The sequence below is a fragment of the Lissotriton helveticus genome, chromosome 7 (assembly GCF_964261635.1).
Source record: "Lissotriton helveticus chromosome 7, aLisHel1.1, whole genome shotgun sequence".
Taxonomy (NCBI): domain Eukaryota; kingdom Metazoa; phylum Chordata; class Amphibia; order Caudata; family Salamandridae; genus Lissotriton; species Lissotriton helveticus.
Window position 1 is genome coordinate 723093711 of NC_136068.1, and position 19040 is coordinate 723112750.

The window sequence follows — 19040 nt, forward strand, 5'->3', positions numbered from 1 at the left end:
GAGGGTATGTGGGGGGGTGTTAAAGGGGACTGGATGTTCCCAGAATTATTTCTGTTTATTATTGGTTTTGTTTCATTTGTATCTCTTTTTCTTTCAATTAGTTCTTTTCACCCCATAGTCAGCCTAATGTTAGTTATGTTGACCCCTTGAATGAGGTATAACACATAATGCCATCTACTGATGCATTTACTCTCATACTTTATGATCTACTTGTATCTCCAGCATCCTCTTCATTTCAAATCACACTAATAGCTAATCAAATAGTGAATGTGTAAAATGTGTGGCATTGAATGTTAACGGTCTTAAACACCCCAAACAAAATGCAAAAGATCTCTGAATATTTGCAGAAGCTTAAGGGATATACTATACAAGAGATAAAGTTACTGAAAGAGTGATATCTCATATACACGGGGTTGGGTGAACAATATATTATTTTCACCAGTAGTTATCAAGAAGAATGCAGTACTGACAATGAAATCAAAGCCAAAATATTGACTTTCGAAACATAGACTGATAATGAAGGGTGATGGATCTTTAGTAGGCTTTCCAAAGATGAACAAGTATTCTATATTGTAAAATCCATGCACCTAATGCCGATGATACCTGTTTTTGGAATTCTGCTGGAGACCAACTATAAAAAATACCCAATGATGTAACTAGTCTGTTTGGAGAAGTTTTTAGTCTTCCTTTAGATGTAAATTCAGATTGACTATCTAAAAGAAAATTTCTTCTGACCCCATCACCTAAAATAGTTTATAGAATATGCTGCAAACATTCATTTAAAGATGCTTTGAGACCCCAACACTCTGTTGAATGAGATTATATATTTTCTCTCAACCACATCATACCAATTAGATAATAGATTACTTAATGATCACAGAGAATCTGATTGGTTCAATACTTCCAACAACATTGAGCCAAAAGTGATTTCAGACCACTCAGCTATTACAATGATGTCTGGCTGGGCCACGAAAGAAACTGAAGACAAAACATGAGGTTTACGTGTTTTCCTCCCCAAGACCTCTATCACATAGTAATGATTCAGGGGTCAAGACACATTTGTTTTGATAACCCTAAAACAGACTATGCACCTCAGCTGCCCTGGAATACCTTTAACACGATGATCAGACCTGTAATGATCAGCATATGCTCACATATACATAAAATTGTTTAAAAGGAAATAATCTTGAGGACTGCTGAACCATAAAAATATGAGGATGACAAGATATTGAGCAACAGATCCAGTCAGTGGATTAACCTCTTCCATGCTCATGACGAGCTCAGCTCATCATGGCATATACCTCTCAGGTGCTCATGACGAGCTGAGCTCGTCATGACCACACCCGTTTTCGTTGCTGTCCAGCACAGCAGGGGAAACTACCAAGCAGCGATGTGGTTAAGAAGTATAACTGTATTAGGTTCTTTGAGCGTAATAAGACCGGGATACATCCTAGCGAGAACTCTGAAGTTGAAACAAATATATGCAAAGGGCCTCATTATAATGTCAGGTGGAAAGCCATCTGACATCACATTGGAGCCTTTCCCCTGACATCAGAGTTTTTCGTCCGACCACCGTATTACGATACTGGTGGTTGGAGGGAAACCAACAGGTGAATTCCGCTCCACTCCTGACGGGCTCACGGAGCCTGTTGGGCAGCGGTTGGAAAAGTAATCCCCCAATGGCAGCAGTGCCAGCCTAGGCTCCATCATCAGTATTACAATGTCGCTTTCTGCCTACCCTGTCATGACGAACTGACCAGCGCAGAGATGGTTAAAAAAGCATTTTTTCCACTTAACTGCTCTGAAGGAGGTCGCATCCTAATTAGGGAAATGGGGCTGCTGACTCCTTGTCAGGCGGTCCCGTTTCTAACACGTCCGACCGGCATCATAATGGGGCCCAAAGTTCTAATAATTAGAGATGGTCAGGTCAAAGTTCACTCTGATCCTTAAGAAATATCACAGATCTTTCATTATTTCTAAAAAGAATCTAAATAACAAAAACAAGTCAGATACATCAGCAGAGGGGATAAATGTCTTGAAGACCATACAATTACCTAAAATTACTGATGTGCAGAAGCACCTGCTAAATGGTAAACTCATGGTACATCTAGTGGTCATCAAATCTTAAAGGAGGAAAAGCACCTGGACAAGATGGGTTGATTGTGCAATTTCCAAAAACTTTCCATAACAAACTGAAGGATCCCATGAGGGATTTCTGAGCACTTATGTGGAATCAGGAGATATTAGGATTTTCTAGGAACTAATTGGGAGCCATTTGAAAATATTCCTCAGCATCTTGAGGGTATAGAAGCATGAAACAGTTGACTTGGTTAGCCAGTTAGACCTTAGTAATGCTGCAGCCACCTAAATTGATGTTTTGACAGGCTTCATTAAAGAAGTGTTAAGCTCATGGTGCACTTTAATGTTGTTTCCATTTCTAGTGTTTCCAGCAAAGATATGGGCATTATGCTAATTCTATCCTTTTTTTCCTACAGGACATTGAGGCTTTCCTCCTTTTAGACCCCTTTGCTGGTGGTGAGAAGCTTCTGTCAGGCTATATTGCTTGCTATACATTTTTCATTGAAGGTGTTGGTGTGCATGCCATCTAAGGCATTCTGAAGCAGTTAAATACTGCTGGTCCGTTAGAGGAATCATTAGAGGAATATATGAACATTTTCTATCTGCATACTTTAAATGGTGCACATTTGCAGACATTGTTGTTTGTACACATGTGTATGGGGTCCATTTAGGCGGGATTTTTAATAAAATGTCAGTGCGCACCTGCATGATCCGTTTTCGACTACGCCACAAAAAATCAGCATTAGGGATCTGGACATCAGTACAGTTGGGCACTGTGGGCAGGGTTTGATTACTATGCGAAGCGCTTTTCCATGCCAACAGAGTCATATGGTTTCATATCTCAAATTATGGATTCAGGTAGTGATAATAAAACATGAGGCCACAGGACTAATGGTTTGTCTATGCCACCCAAGTCTTGAAATAGCAATACTGTACTTCAATGCAGGTTGTCCATTATGTATTTGAATGCTATGTTGCTTAGTGAAAAACATCAAAATGCTTATTCAAAGAAGAGCTTTAGATATTGTAGCATAACATTTGGTAATATATACTAAAAATAATAGAAAACAATTATCATGTTATTGAAAGCCTGTACCTGAAAGTCAGTGAAGACTTTTTTTCAAATTGTTCTTTTAACATTTGGTTTGTCAGCCAGGGCAAGGCTTTCAAAGCTCTTCTTTGGACTACATGATTAGCGGTGGATTGCTTCGTGAAGAGAACATTGAGGTTTGATTTTTCTTGGGTGGTTCTCTGATTGAGGACATCGATTAAAATTGGATAGTCTGATCTGATTATTCTAAGTTCCTGTCGTACCTAAATACCATATTTGGATTCACATTTGATTAGCACATCAGACTAAATACAAAATGCTTGAGGCTTGCCAAATGCTAAAATCCATAATGTTCAAGAATTATGTAATTGTAGCAAATTATGGAATGGGCACTGTCAGGATTCCCCGGTCTTGACTGACAGAGTCTAAAGACAATCCATCCCACTTCCCAGAACGTAGTTCCACCTGTGCATGGCTGAGCATAAATAGCAGAATAAACCCTGGAAGGTCATGGATGTGAGAGAGGGAAAAGACAACTGGAATGGTGCAATCTTATTAACCTCAAGTCTCTCTTACTTAAAGGTTTCACAATAGCTTTTTCAATGGTGAATGCCAAACCTAGAATATAAGTACAAACAAACAATTAACGTTTTACTACGTTGCATGATTATTGAAATTGATATCAGATTTTTTTTACTGCTGATTGCACTTACCAGCTTCATAACGGAAGGCCTTAGAGAACCTAATGAACAATGGGAGGAAGCTGGAAACAGCAATAATGGAATTTCAGATAAAAAACAAACCTGGAATTCAAGGAGGAAGCAGGAGGAGAGGCACATACATAAATACTTAAACATAATCCAGAGGTAAGTCAGGATTTAGGCAACCGTTCAGTAAACACATCCGAATCATAATCCAAGGGGCAAGTCAGAGTGGAGGTAACTGGTCATCAAACAATACCACATCATAATCCTGAGAGCAAGTCAGAGTTTAGGCAAGAAGGCCAGGTAACTGAGAGGGGAAACAAAACAACAATGGTGAGATAATTGCAATAATGGTGAACAAATTGAACTAATAGTACAGGAGCCACTCTAATACGCCACATTGCCAGGGACCTTCCTAAGTGAAGTGGACTGCTTATACAGCCCTTATGCCACTTATGACCCAAAAGCCCCTAACCTTGACCTTCACCAATGATGTTCCTAATGCCCAAGCTGGAATAGTCCAGATCTCAATAACATCCTGGTACTGGATGATTGGAGGAGGGTGATTAGTAGCTTTACATATAGCAGGAATAATTCTGGAAATGTAGAAGACTGGCTTTGCCCCACCACAGTAGATACTGAAAAAAGTCCCATAAATCTAGGTGAAATCTTGGAGTGAAAACTGGGTAAAGTCTTTTGTCGGTTATGATCATTAAATAGTTTGTAGCCAACCTTGGCTTGCTACAAATTGAATAGACCTGTACTGAAGAAATGATTGAAAGGAATAGTGCAACAGATAGGACTGATGTCACCTTTATCATTTCCGGGAGGATTCTGAGATGAAAACTAAAGGACCAAAAGAAAGGATAATGGTTCAAAGAAGAGAGCAATGCATTGTTATCAGCAAATTCAGCTATTGGTAGCCACAAAATCAATTGCTGATCAATAGCATTACACCAGACAAATTGCTCAAGATATTGATGAGTACACTCGATTCTGGGGGCCATGACTGGTAGGCTGGAAATGAACTTCTCCCAATCTACAAAGTAATGTGTTCCAAAAGTCTGTGATTATATCTGCAGGTAGGCCATCTAACCATAACTATTTCTCTTACAAATATCATGCTTATTGCAGCCTCATTTGTAGCTTATGATCTTTTTTCATAAAAACAATCCACCACAACTAGCACTAGAATTGTATTCTTGGAAGGGGAAGATCTGTGATAAAATTCATAGAGATCTTTTGTAAGGTCATCAAGGATTAAATATAGGGACTAAAGGACCTGCAAGTTTCTTATGAGAAGACTTTATCTGGGTACAAACTGAACAATGTTTCACATTTTGGCTCACATATGATCATACAGTAGCCCACTAAATATGTATAGTAAAATGTATAGTAATTGAAACGTAGGTCATCCTTTGTATGGTTCGTCCTGCAAAGGAAGCACCATGACACCAGCATTGTGATTTTTTCTGTAATTCAGAGGAAGGAACAAACAGCTTATTTTTCTTAAAGAATAGTCTGACTACTATTGTGTGATCAGTGGGATGTTTGTGCACCCAACGTTGTATATCCAAGGAGACGAGTGTTGTTTTAGCTGGTTAAAAAATCCTGCTAAAGTGGATATATTTATGTTTTGTAAATCCAAAATATAGGGTAGGGGTCATTCAGCAAAGTTTATCAGGTTCCAAACAGCACAAAAGAGCTTTTGTTTTCCCATGTTGTTTCTTTGGTCTATGTGTGATTTGATATTAAAATGTAGAGAGGAATAACATCCACCAAGCATGCTGGGAGTCGGCACTTTCATGCACTTCAAAACCCTACATTCTTAATATCTGTCCACACGGTTAAAGCTCACTCTAGGTGGTGCCGCAAATGAGCAAAGGTTTCTTTGGTTGCATGCATGTTTTTATCATGGATTGTATAATTTATCTCTGCCTTTGTTAAGGTTGTTGACAAAAAACCATTGGATGTGCCACTTCAGTCCTCAAATCTCTTTGCTACTACATGAACCCCAGTCAAAGGATGACACATCAGTTTCCTCAATAAATGGTAGGTTTTGGTGAGCATGACTTAGAATGGGAGTCGTGGTGAAGGTGGATTTCAATAAGTTAAACACTTCTTACTGAGCCGTCACCCACGAAAATGGAAGTTCTTTCCAGTTCAGTTGGGCAATACGGGTGGCTATTTTAAAGAAGGATTTGATGACGTGTTGATGAAAATAAGCAAACGCTAAAGTCTTCTATTTCACATTGCACATTGTGGGTCTAAGCCATTCTCCTTGCCACTGCATGGGGATGTGTTGGACCCGGTCCTTTGGGCAGGTTCACCCCGTGACTTTTTGCTTTTTCCTAGCCTGTTTTTGGAACCTGGGATGGTGATTTTAGGCCTCTGCGCACTTTTTCACTGTGGTACAGTGTAAAGTGCGTGTGCTCTCTGTGAATGGATGGTGAGTGACCTGCCCTCCCATAGGAATGAATGGGGAATATGTATGCCCATGGTAGATTCCTGATGCATGGGGAGTGCAGGGTCGAGTTTGATATGTGTGAACTCGTGAGAATGAATGCTGCAGAATGGTGTATGCGGCATGGCTGTGTCTAGTCTAGAAGCGCCACTTTTAGAAGTTGGCATAATTGTGTAGTGAGTCTGCTGGCACGTGATTGGCTGATGAGCCTGGCCTGCTGGTAGATGGACTGTCTGGTGAGTAGGATGGGGTCTGCAGGGCCCTGGAGGAGGGGGTCTGAGTCAGCCGTAGATGAAAGGCCCCCATCTGCTGTCAGGGATGGGAGGAAAGAGCGTCTGGTGGAACCAGGCTGTGCCTGTCGGCCCACCCCTGATGGCTCTCCCTCCTGATGGCCCACTGTCACCTCTGACCTGAGGCTGACAGGAGAGGGAAACCAGATACACCCAGGGCTTAGGGGCTTGCTTACACAAAGACTTCAAAAGACTTCAAAGCCTTTTCTGTGTATAAGAAGGGGCTGTGTTCCCTTCCAAGTTGTTCTTGTCTTGTTCTGTTGCTGACGGGAATCTACCCGGGGCGGGCGCTGCCCAGCCCCTGGAGGCTGATGGACTGCTAGGGGACTCTTCCTGACTGTCCCCTCGCCTGCTGCATTGCTTGGATGACTTTGCTGGTCCATAGCGCTTAGGAGCGCTTTATTTGCCTTTCCTAGCGCCTGGGAGCGCTTTGCCAATTTTCTAGCGCGTTGGGAGCGCTTTATTGCCCCAAGCGCTGGAGAGCGCTTTATTTGTCTTCACAGCGCTACTTGGCCCCAAGCGCTTAATAGCGCTTCAACTTTTATGGGGTGCTGGTTGTATCGAGGGTGCCACCCCTCGGATCGTGGTTCCCCGCCTGCCTGCCTAAAGAGGAGGGCCACTGCGCTGCCCGCAGCGACCCGGAAGTGGTCGGCCGGCCGGCCAATCTCAGCGCGGCCGGCCGGAAGTCCCGCCCCCCGCAGTCGGCGTGGAGGGGAAAGGAAGGCGCGGGAGATGGCGGCGATGGACGGGGCCCCTCTCGGCTGAGGGAGCCCCAGGGAGACGAGGGGGCCGGTTGGCAGGGCTCCCGTGTGCCGAGGGAGCCCTGCAGAGACAGGAAGTCCGGTCGGCTGAGGAGAGGAGCCGAGAGAGCAGCGCCGGCAAAGGAGAGCCCAGCGGAGGAAGCCGCGTGTGAGGCAGAGCCCCCTCGACCAGCCCGGTGAGTGCTTGAAGGGCTGGGGGTAGGCGGGGAGCTCTGCGGATGGCCGTGCCTGATCGAGGCAGCGGGCCGCTCCTCTCTGCTTCCCGCGATGTGTTGAGAGCCCCATAGGCTCTCTCGATGGCCCGTGTCCTGCCCTCTATCCAGGGGGGCCTAGTTGGTGGAGCAGGGTGGCCCCGGTTGGCAGCGGGTCGCCCCAACGATATCTAGAGCTCAGAGAGGCTCAAGGGGCCTCATCTCGTTTGGCGAGCCCAGAGGCTCGTAGGAGCATAATTGGAGCAGGGCGGCCCCGGTTGGCAGCGGGCCGCCCCAACGACATCTAGAGCCCCGAGAGGCTCAAGGGGCCTCATCTTGTGTGTTTTGAGGCCAGAGAGGCTCGGGGGCCAGGTGCTTGATGTCGAGCCCCCGAGGGAGGGCTCCAACGACCCCTTAATTGTGATTAGAGCCCAGTGAGGCTCTTGGGGGGACACCAGTGTTTGTAGAGCCTGTGTGGCTCCAACGTGGACCTAGGTGTTGGTAGAGCCTGTGTGGCTCCAGCATGGCGCAGTGGGCGCCTGAGGGCCAGTGAGGGCCCCGACGCAGTTTTTCTCCAGCTGCCCAGGAATTAGTGGGCAGCTGCACCGTTTAGGCGCAAGATGGAGAGGGATGGAGTTGGCACAGAGGTGCCCGGCCAGTCACAGCTGCGCAGCACTTAGTGCCAGCTGCAACGTTTAGGCCCTTGTGAGTGTTCCCAGGGGCCCAGCAAGTAGTGGGCCCCTGCATCGTTTAGGCCCCTGACATTGAGACTCAAGGCGTTCTAGCCCCAACAAGGCCAGTTGGCCTAGGGACTGCCACAGATGGTGGCTTATGTAGGTCTTGCGCAATTGTATGGTTATTTGCACCTCTGAATGTGATTTCTTGCATCATGTCTTATTCCTGCACCTCTGAATGTTTTTAGACATCATGTGACGTTTGCGCTACTGTATTATTCTGGTACCTCTGAATGTATTTTTATTTCATCATGTGCTTTATTCTTAACACCGCTGAATGTGTAGGTTTATGCATTAGGTGGTTTTCCCTTACTACTCCTCTGAATGTGTTTCCTACATCATGGGTAATGTGTTCTTTCTTAGACCCCTAAATGCTGTGTGATACTTAGGTGGTTGTTCTTTTTAGTACAGGTGGTCCTAGTGAGGTCCTGGTCCCCTGCCTGACAGTCTCCTAAGGGTTTAGGGTTGCGTAGGTGGTACTTACCTGTTCCCAGTAGATACTGGATGTGATCTATAACTGTTACTTTGTGTTACAGTGAAGTTTATATACTTTTATTCTAATTTCTGACAAGTATTTCTATATCTGCGAAGTGTTGATTCTGACAGTGGCCCATGTGGCCCTGTCTTGTAAATAATCCCTTGTGAATATTGCCGTGCCAGTTGGCACAATGTACATGTGTGATTTCTATCTGATATGTTTTGACAATACAAAAGTTATTTTAATATAACCTTGTGTGGAGTCTCTTTTGTGGTGTACCTAGTATGTTGTTGCTGTTGTGCGCTGGCGCAAATGCTTTACACATCGCCTCCGAGTTTAGCCTAGACTGCTCGTGCCAAGCTACCTAGAGGGTGAGCGGGGGTTATCTTGGCGTGTGACTTCCTTGCCCTGACTAGAATGGTGGTTTCTGCCTGGCTTTGGCATCAGCCTTAGCCTACCAGAAATAGCCGGTTCTAACATTGGTGGCAGCGGTGGGATTCGAACCCACGCCTCCGGGGATGTGTTGGACCCGGTCCTTTGGGCAGGTTCACCCCGTGACTTTTTGCTTTTTCCTAGCCTGTTTTTGGAACCTAGGATGGTGATTTTAGGCCTCTGCGCACTTTTTCACTGTGGTACAGTGTAAAGTGCGTGTGCTCTCTGTGAATGGATGGTGAGTGACCTGCCCTCCCATAGGAATGAATGGGGAATATGTATGCCCATGATAGATTCCTGATGCATGGGGAGTGCAGGGTCGAGTTTGATATGTGTGAACTCGTGAGAATGAATGCTGCAGAATGGTGTATGCGGCATGGCTGTGTCTAGTCTAGAAGCGCCACTTTTAGAAGTTGGCATAATTGTGTAGTGAGTCTGCTGGCACGTGATTGGCTGATGAGCCTGCCCTGCTGGTAGATGGACTGTCTGGTGAGTAGGACGGGGTCTGCAGGGCCCTGGAGGAGGGGGTCTGAGTCAGCCGTAGATGAAAGGCCCCCATCTGCTGTCAGGGATGGGAGGAAAGAGCGTCTGGTGGAACCAGGCTGTGCCTGTCGGCCCACCCCTGATGGCTCTCCCTCCTGATGGCCCACTGTCACCTCTGACCTGAGGCTGACAGGAGAGGGAAACCAGATACACCCAGGGCTTAGGGGCTCGCTTACACAAAGACTTCAAAAGACTTCAAAGCCTTTTCTGTGTATAAGAAGGAGCTGTGTTCCCTTCCAAGTTGTTCTTGTCTTGTTCTGTTGCTGACGGGAATCTACCCGGGGCGGGCGCTGCCCAGCCCCTGGAGGCTGATGGACTGCTGGGGGACTCTTCCTGACTGTCCCCTCGCCTGCTGCATTGCTTGGAAGACTTTGCTGGTCCATAGCGCTTCGGAGCGCTTTATTTGCCTTTCCTAGCGCCTGGGAGCGCTTTGCCTATTTTTCTAGCGCATTGGGAGCGCTTTATTGCCCCAAGCGCTGGAGAGCGCTTTATTTGTCTTCACAGCGCTACTTGGTCCCAAGCGCTTAATAGCGCTTCAACTTTTATGGGGTGCTGGTTGTATCGAGGGTGCCACCCCTCGGATCGTGGTTCCCCGCCTGCCTGCCTAAAGAGGAGGGCCACTGCGCTGCCCGCAGCGACCCGGAAGTGGTCGGCCGGCCGGCCAATCTCAGCGCGGCCGGCCGGAAGTCCCGCCCCCCGCAGTCGGCGTGGAGGGGAAAGGAAGGCGCGGGAGATGGCGGCGGTGGACGGGGCCCCTCTCGGCTGAGGGAGCCCCAGGGAGACGAGGCGGCCGGTTGGCAGGGCTCCCGTGTGCCGAGGGAGCCCTGCAGAGACAGGAAGTCCGGTCGGCTGAGGAGAGGAGCCGAGAGAGCAGCGCCGGCAAAGGAGAGCCCAGCGGAGGAAGCCGCGTGTGAGGCAGAGCCCCCTCGACCAGCCCGGTGAGTGTTTGAAGGGCTGGGGGTAGGCGGGGAGCTGCGGATGGCCGTGCCTGATCGAGGCAGCGGGCCGCTCCTCTCTGCTTCCCGCGATGTGTTGAGAGCCCCATAGGCTCTCTCGATGGCCCGTGTCCTGCCCTCTATCCAGGGGGGCCTAGTTGGTGGAGCAGGGCGGCCCCGGTTGGCAGCGGGTCGCCCCAACGATATCTAGAGCTCAGAGAGGCTCAAGGGGCCTCATCTCGTTTGGCGAGCCCAGAGGCTCGTAAGAGCATAATTGGAGCAGGGCGGCCCCGGTTGGCAGCGGGCCGCCCCAACGACATCTAGAGCCCCGAGAGGCTCAAGGGGCCTCATCTTGTGTGTTTTGAGCCCAGAGAGGCTCGGGGGCCAGGTGCTTGATGTCGAGCCCCCGAGGGAGGGCTCCAACGACCCCTTAATTGTGATTAGAGCCCAGTGAGGCTCTTGGGGGGACACCAGTGTTTGTAGAGCCTGTGTGGCTCCAACGTGGACCTAGGTGTTGGTAGAGCCTGTGTGACTCCAGCATGGCGCAGTGGGCGCCTGAGGGCCAGTGAGGGCCCCGACGCAGTTTTTCTCCAGCTGCCCAGCAATTAGTGGGCAGCTGCACCGTTTAGGCGCAAGATGGAGAGGGATGGAGTTGGCACAGAGGTGCCCGGCCAGTCACAGCTGCGCAGCACTTAGTGCCAGCTGCAACGTTTAGGCCCTTGTGAGTGTTCCCAGGGGCCCAGCAAGTAGTGGGCCCCTGCATCGTTTAGGCCCCTGACATTGAGACTCAGGGCGTTCTAGCCCCAACAAGGCCAGTTGGCCTAAGGACTGCCACAGATGGTGGCTTATGTAGGTCTTGCGCAATTGTATGGTTATTTGCACCTCTGAATGTGATTTCTTGCATCATGTCTTATTCCTGCACCTCTGAATGTTTTTAGACATCATGTGACGTTTGCGCTACTGTATTATTCTGGTACCTCTGAATGTATTTTTATTTCATCATGTGCTTTATTCTTAACACCGCTGAATGTGTAGGTTTATGCATTAGGTGGTTTTCCCTTACTACTCCTCTGAATGTGTTTCCTACATCATGGGTAATGTGTTCTTTCTTAGACCCCTAAATGCTGTGTGATACTTAGGTGGTTGTTCTTTTTAGTATAGGTGGTCCTAGTGAGGTCCTAGTCCCCTGCGTGACAGTCTCCTAAGGGTTTAGGGTTGCGTAGGTGGTACTTACCTGTTCCCAGTAGATACTGGATGTGATCTATAACTGTTACTTTGTGTTACAGTGAAGTTTATATACTTTTATTCTAATTTCTGACAAGTATTTCTATATCTGCGAAGTGTTGATTCTGACAGTGGCCCATGTGGCCCTGTCTTGTAAATAATCCCTTGTGAATATTGCCGTGCCAGTTGGCACAATGTACATGTGTGATTTCTATCTGATATGTTTTGACAATACAAAAGTTATTTTAATATAACCTTGTGTGGAGTCTCTTTTGTGGTGTACCTAGTATGTTGTTGCTGTTGTGCGCTGGCGCAAATGCTTTACACATCGCCTCCGAGTTTAGCCTAGACTGCTCGTGCCAAGCTACCTAGAGGGTGAGCGGGGGTTATCTTGGCGTGTGACTTCCTTGCCCTGACTAGAATGGTGGTTTCTGCCTGGCTTTGGCATCAGCCTTAGCCTATCAGAAATAGCCAGTTCTAACAGGATGTATGCAGGGGGCACATTATTTGCTCCTCTGTGTGCATGAACCCAGGTTCCTGTACGGCATGGACTTTTGAGTCCATGCCGTGCAAGAACCTAGTTGCGTGGTCCTAATGTAGTGCCTGTTTTCTAAGGCATTGCTGTGGGACCGCCATGTCAATCACCAGTCAGACCACTTTAAACTTTTAATCTGGTGGGCGTGCAGCAGTGACCTTCGGAAGTGGTAGAGCGCAGCAGTGACTTACCGCCTGCTCCAGCCCAGCCGAAAGTCATACTTAGGCCCTTAGAGTGGACCGGTGTTCTGTACCCAGGTGTTCAATATGTGGGAACACCAAGACACATTTTTCTGGTCTGTAATTTCCCCAGAAAAAATGGTGGTAGGTTTTGGCCAAAGGAGCATCCCCATTGTTTTCTCAGTGGGGGAGTATGAAATGCCCTTCCTTGTCAGAATGTATCTTTCCCTTCTTTCCCCTACTCCCAACTCCCTAAACCCCTACCCCACACTGAGGTAGAAGCATACATTTAACACCTGTAAAGGACTTGTGATGAATTAATGTGTTACCGTCCAAATAACTGGTTATTCCATATAGTCTAACAACTAGTAAATCCCGTCCCACCATCTAATTCCTCATTTATTGGGGTTCAAATTGCAATCCCACAGCTCTGGCATCAGTCACTTGTTTATATGTAATTGGCCACAATATAGATTGTTCCATGAATCGTAATTTAACCCCAAACATCAAACAGCCAGGAAATGCTGTTTCCTTCCGTAAAACTAAAAGACATGATAAGGTGAGATGCTCCATTATATTCCCAGGGGAAATAAAAACTGTGGGACCTACTCACAAAAGTATTTTGGAATACATAAAGCTGAACCCCATAATACTCTTTTATTTACTCCAACATAACTTTGTGAAGCTGTACCCCATAGTACATTTTGTATGTACTCCAACATAACTTTGTGAAGTGAACTCTAAAACAACTAAAATGGGAATATTAATGGAATGCTCAAATAAAACTAGTGCAAATTGAAGGAACTGTGTCCTCTATGCATTTTTACTAATATAGGGTAATGGACGGTTTGGGGGCTGATGCACAAAGGTACGCCAGAGTATGTAAAGGAGTACGTTCTTCAATACTAATCGCAGGTCTAATAAACACATTTCTGAATGGCCTCCTTGTGTTTATCCCCATGTACTCTTGGTCTCAATCTATGCTTATTTTGTTTTAAGCAGCCCGTTGTTCACCAGATGATCAGGCTGGTATCTGACACTAACAAATGGGCACGAATAGTGCATGCGATTGCAACAAATGGTGTGCTGAATAATTAAAAAGTCATCCAGGTTACACAGTCAGCCTGAGGTTCAATTCGCTGTGGTTTCCAAACGGAAAACGGAAGTGACATTGAGAGGAGCAATCAGAAGCGTCTCTGGTTCCGGGTGACCACAAACTCACACAAACAACTCTGTTAAAGAGCTTTTAATTACCACCGGCTTCCCTCTTGTATTTATTGGTCGCTGAGAGCATTTGGTGGAGCGTGATGGATTCACTGACCCTGCTCTTTCTTGGTTTGGAAGAAAAATAGCCGCCCATTTGTCTCATTAAAGTAAATGGTGATTGCGCTGCTGATAGTTATGTGACACAAAGATGGACGGCAGCAGAGCAGCCTCTTTCTCAGCTCTGCTCTGTCATGGCTGAGAAGCAATTTCGAGGCAATTTGAATACTGCAGGATTAATGGCACAGCACTAATCTCTTAATCTCCCACCACATGGAATAATCATGAGGTACCAAACCATCGCAAGAGGAGAATAACAGATTGTCTCATATGATGGATAATATTGAGGTGATATATCACTTGCACACTTAATCTATGAATGTAGGAATATGAGAAATAAAGTGGGGAATATGCTGTGTGAAAATGCATGACAAAAATCTTGCATCAACTATAAGGACTACTATTATAGCATCATGGAAAGTAGATGTGGAGTTTAAAAAGTGTATCCATTCTTATCTACATACACTTAACTTGAAGATAAAGACGCCATCATCAGTGGCCCAGGGATGTACGTCGTTACAACGCATGCTGTTACAACGCATGCCATTACGACGCAAGTTTTACAACGCAAGTCGTTACAACGACTTGAGTTGGGGGGCGCTGGATAGGGAATAGTTTAATTTACTATTCCAACTCCAGTCCCCGTGGATAGTAGGGAAGGTGTTGGATAGTAAATTAACCTATTCCCTATCCTGGAGCGCCCCCCAGCGCAAGTCGTTGTAATGACTTGCGTTGTAAAAGTTGCGTCGTAATGGTAGTGCGGAGTAACAGTTGCGTTGTAAAGGATGTTTCCCGTGGCCCAGAGTTTCCTACCCCAGAATTATCATAACTGAGGGTCGCAGTGCATGTGGGTGTACAGACACAAGGAGGGCTACAATTTCTTGGGGAATAGCATGTGGAAATAAGTGTCTCCACAGTGATTCCCAAATGTCTCTCCCGGTATTTCACCCAGAGAATTCAGCTGCTTTCAAGGTCAAATCTCCATGTGAAGTCCCACACTTTAGAATTCTGATGGGTCTGGTAAATGCCTTTCCCAGGTCCAATGGAATCCACGGGTTGCTCATAATGAGGGCCAGAGTGGAATCCAATATAGTGGATGCAATATTTTTATCGGTTGACATTGTTTGCGGACCTCAGCAGAGTGGCATACAACCACCAAAACAGACGACTACAGAGATCTGAAATGGCTCCATGTCAAATACTAATCATTCATTCAGCAATTTGCTTTTCTTTGCCATTCACTAATTGTAGCTTTGCGGGTCCTATCATAACTGCAGGACGTAACCCATCTGAATGAAAAATAAAAGCACTCACTCACTCCTGACATTCACATCGTATAACCTATGCTAATCCACAACAGCAACGATTTGCACAGGGATCATTTATGATTAAATGTAAAAAAATTGCAAACTGGAACATTTTATGTTTTTCAGCTCTCACAAAACACTTATTATTTGTCAAACGCGGTAAAAAAGGTTTGGGGGGGATTTCTGTATTTTCCATTTCGGTTGAAATGACAACTTAATTTCATGGTTAGTATCAGACTTTTGAAGTGGTTCTCTTGAAACAGCTTGAAAAATCAAATATGCATTCATTACATTCTTTTATTTTGATACAACTGCTAATAAAGCATTATATTTTAATAGGCAAACCGAGGGACATGACAGTATATGCCGTGAGGTTTACTTTCAATGCACCAATTACTTGCCTCTATTCTTCATTGTATGTCTTCCACAACAACCAGACATCTTTCATATGTTCAAATTGTGGTAGGATGGAACCTTCCATCCACCTTTGTGGGAGGTCTAGCTGAAGATTGAAGCGGTTCGTGAATGGAAATATATTTTACTGACACGCCAAACATTTTTAATGAACACATCTATAGCTTAGACCCATGATGCTGACACTCCTCACATAAGTGTTTCAGTCTCTGTAGCGATAAAGCCACCCCTATCTTTTCAGTGGAGTTTACAATGAGCATTCAAATCTGACTATGTAGAGTAGCTTTTGCTAGCTTGTACCTTGCCTGAATAATCCTAAACTTGACAAATGAGTTATTGCACTTATAGAAAGATTTGAAAATGATACCTATACATTGGAACTGCCTCCTCACACCCAGCAACCTAAATCAATGCTACCTCTCCCTGAAGAATTACATACTGATTCAAGTGCGAAGAAAATAATACAAATGAGCCAGACAAACAGACCTCATTTCCCAGCATTCAAGTCTAGAAGAGACATCACAGCATTTCTCGGCATCCATCCCTAGAGGAAATAACATCATTAGTTTCTAGCCAAATCTATCTTTGAAAGAAGAAGCCACACAAGCAGACGTCATTCTCCATCATCCATCTCCACAAGAAGTAACATCATTGCATTTCGCATTGTTCGTTCTGTAAGGAAGTTACATCACTGGTTTACTGCGAAAACCAAAATCTTTTAGAAAGAAGCTATACAAGCAGATCTCATTTTCTAGCATTCACTTCTACACAAAGTGACATTACTGCACTTCTCAGTACCGCCTCTACAGGAAGTGACATTGCTTCCTGCCTTCTCTCTCCTTCCATTAACTCCTCAGGGCATCCACCCACGGGCTTCCCTAGCAAAGGGCAGACGAGGAGGAAGGGCCTTGAGAGAGTACTCCGGTTTCACTGCGACCTACAATTTAAGGTATAATAAAGTTCCTTACTCAGCAACCCACTCTTCTCATCTCCTAAATCCAATCCAGATCTAGACAACACATGGCATCCTGGAAACACATAGACCCAATATAACACACATCCCACTAACCACCATACACCCTCAAACTACTGAACACACTTTCCAACCAATTATTAACACACACTCATCAGTACTCCATGCTTCAAACATTGCAGACCTCCTCATTTATCACATGTTAGATGCCCTCTTCATCACAGAAACCTGGTTCACCCTCACATCCTCGCACATCAAGGATGTCCTTGTTCCCACAAGCCACAGCATCCATTGTGCTGACTGTACATAAAAAAAGGGAGGAGAATTTCTGTCATCCATACGTCCCGTTGATTCTGCACACTAAGCAAGTGACACTCAGCTTTATGGAGCTCCTGACATGCCACTTCCCACCCTTGGCAACTCAGTATGCCACCTTCCATTTCATCCACAGGTGTCCAGGGCAGAAAAATGACTTCCTTAATGAATTCTTGGTTCACCTCTCCACCTCATCCATCCCACATACCCATACCACCATCCTGCATGACTTCAACCTCCGAGGTTGCAAACAAAAAATAGGAGACACTTTTCTCATCCTCATTGAGACACTTAACATGGTACAGCCAACCAAACCACTGCAAAGGGCACATCCTTGACTGAGTTTTCTGTGGAGAAGCGTGGCTCAGTGGTTAGAGGCGGCAGACCCGGAAGCTGAGATCGGCTGTGGACCAGGGTTCGATTCCCCGCCCCGGCGGGTCTTGGGCTCAAATTTCCACTGACTCGACAATTCTCGCTCCGGTGCCTACTCGACTCACGGGGTCACACTCTGCGACTCTGGGCAATAGCTTGCTTAATCTCCACTACGGCCCCTCGCGGCGGGATGCCTGGCTTTCACCTTGTGGATACCCTGCCGGGGTGCTATATAAATCGAAATACATTTACATTTACATTCTCGACATCACCAACAACTCAATGCAATTGTCCATATCATTGGACAGTACTGACCCCCTTGCTATCCCTATCTCCTTTATCAGTGTACTACCAACAAACAGAGGTCAATTCTAATGATTTCTCTATTTGCAGCCTAAAGCTTAAATTCATCTCTACCCCTGCCAACTCCACGTCTGACATAAACAGCCATTAAAATAATGTCAATACTGTTTTGGAAAACTATATGAATACCCACGCTGGAACTAAAACATACAAGTGTATGCCAAAACCTATCCCACCCTGGTACATTAAAGAATTCACTCACAACAAATCCTCCATTTCAGACAAGAACAAGAAGGAAAACAGAAACTCTGGTGACCTTAGACTCCTGAAGTCCCTCCATATAACATACAAATGACACATCTCGATAGCCAAATCAAAGTAATTTACCAACACCATCTATGAAGCCACGAATAGAAGAAGAGCACACCTGAAGACACTTAAGCACTGCCCAAACCCCTGCGTGACCCTTCTATCTCATGCTCTACAGACAAGTGCAATGCCTTCAACCTCTTCTTCAGTGAAAATATAAAAAAGTTCCAACAGTACAGAACAATACCAAGCCTGTATCTCCATTTTAAACATCAGTAATGGTAATCATTCAAAGACTTATCTCTAACAGATCTTGCCCACATACTCAACCCTCTCGAAGCCACTTCCAGTGAAGCTGACGTCTCACCCATATCTTTCATGAAAATTCTCCTTGGAGAAGCTTTGATAACTCTACCCACCATTGTCAACACCTCCGTCCCTCAAGGCATCTTATCAAAAGTTTCCATGTCAAGCCTGATCATCCCACTCCTATAGACACCTACACTAGGCTCTGATGACCTTGCCAACTCCCGGCCCATTACTAACCCTACATCAGCAAAATTATTAAAAAACCTATCTCCTCTCAATTTCAAGATCAGATCAGCGGCAACCATCTCCTGCACAACCACCGAGGTGTCTTAAGATCACACTCCAGCATGGAGAAAGCTCCATTGCACATTATAAACAATGCCTTCAGGCCACAGATGAAGATATCAGCTGCGTTTGACACAGCCAACCATTCTACCCTCATCTAAACCCTGTCGTCTTCAATAGGATTCACTGACAATGATCTTCGCTTACTCTTCTCCTTCCTTTTCAACCAATACCAATTCTTCATGTGGGCACTTCCAGGCCCGGGAAGATACCCATCACCTGCAGAGTCCCCTAGGGTTTAATTCTGTCCCCCATTGCCTTCAACTGCTACATGGACCCCCTTGGGGCTTTGCTCATATGATAACAGCATCACAATTGGCCAATACACTTAAAAAAACAGAACTCTGCTAGAACACCTCTTCTGCTCCAGACATCCTATGCCTCAAACACTACATGCACCTCTCCCAGACCTGAATGTCCAACACTTACCTGTAGCCTAATCCTACCAATACAGAATGCCTGTTTATGCT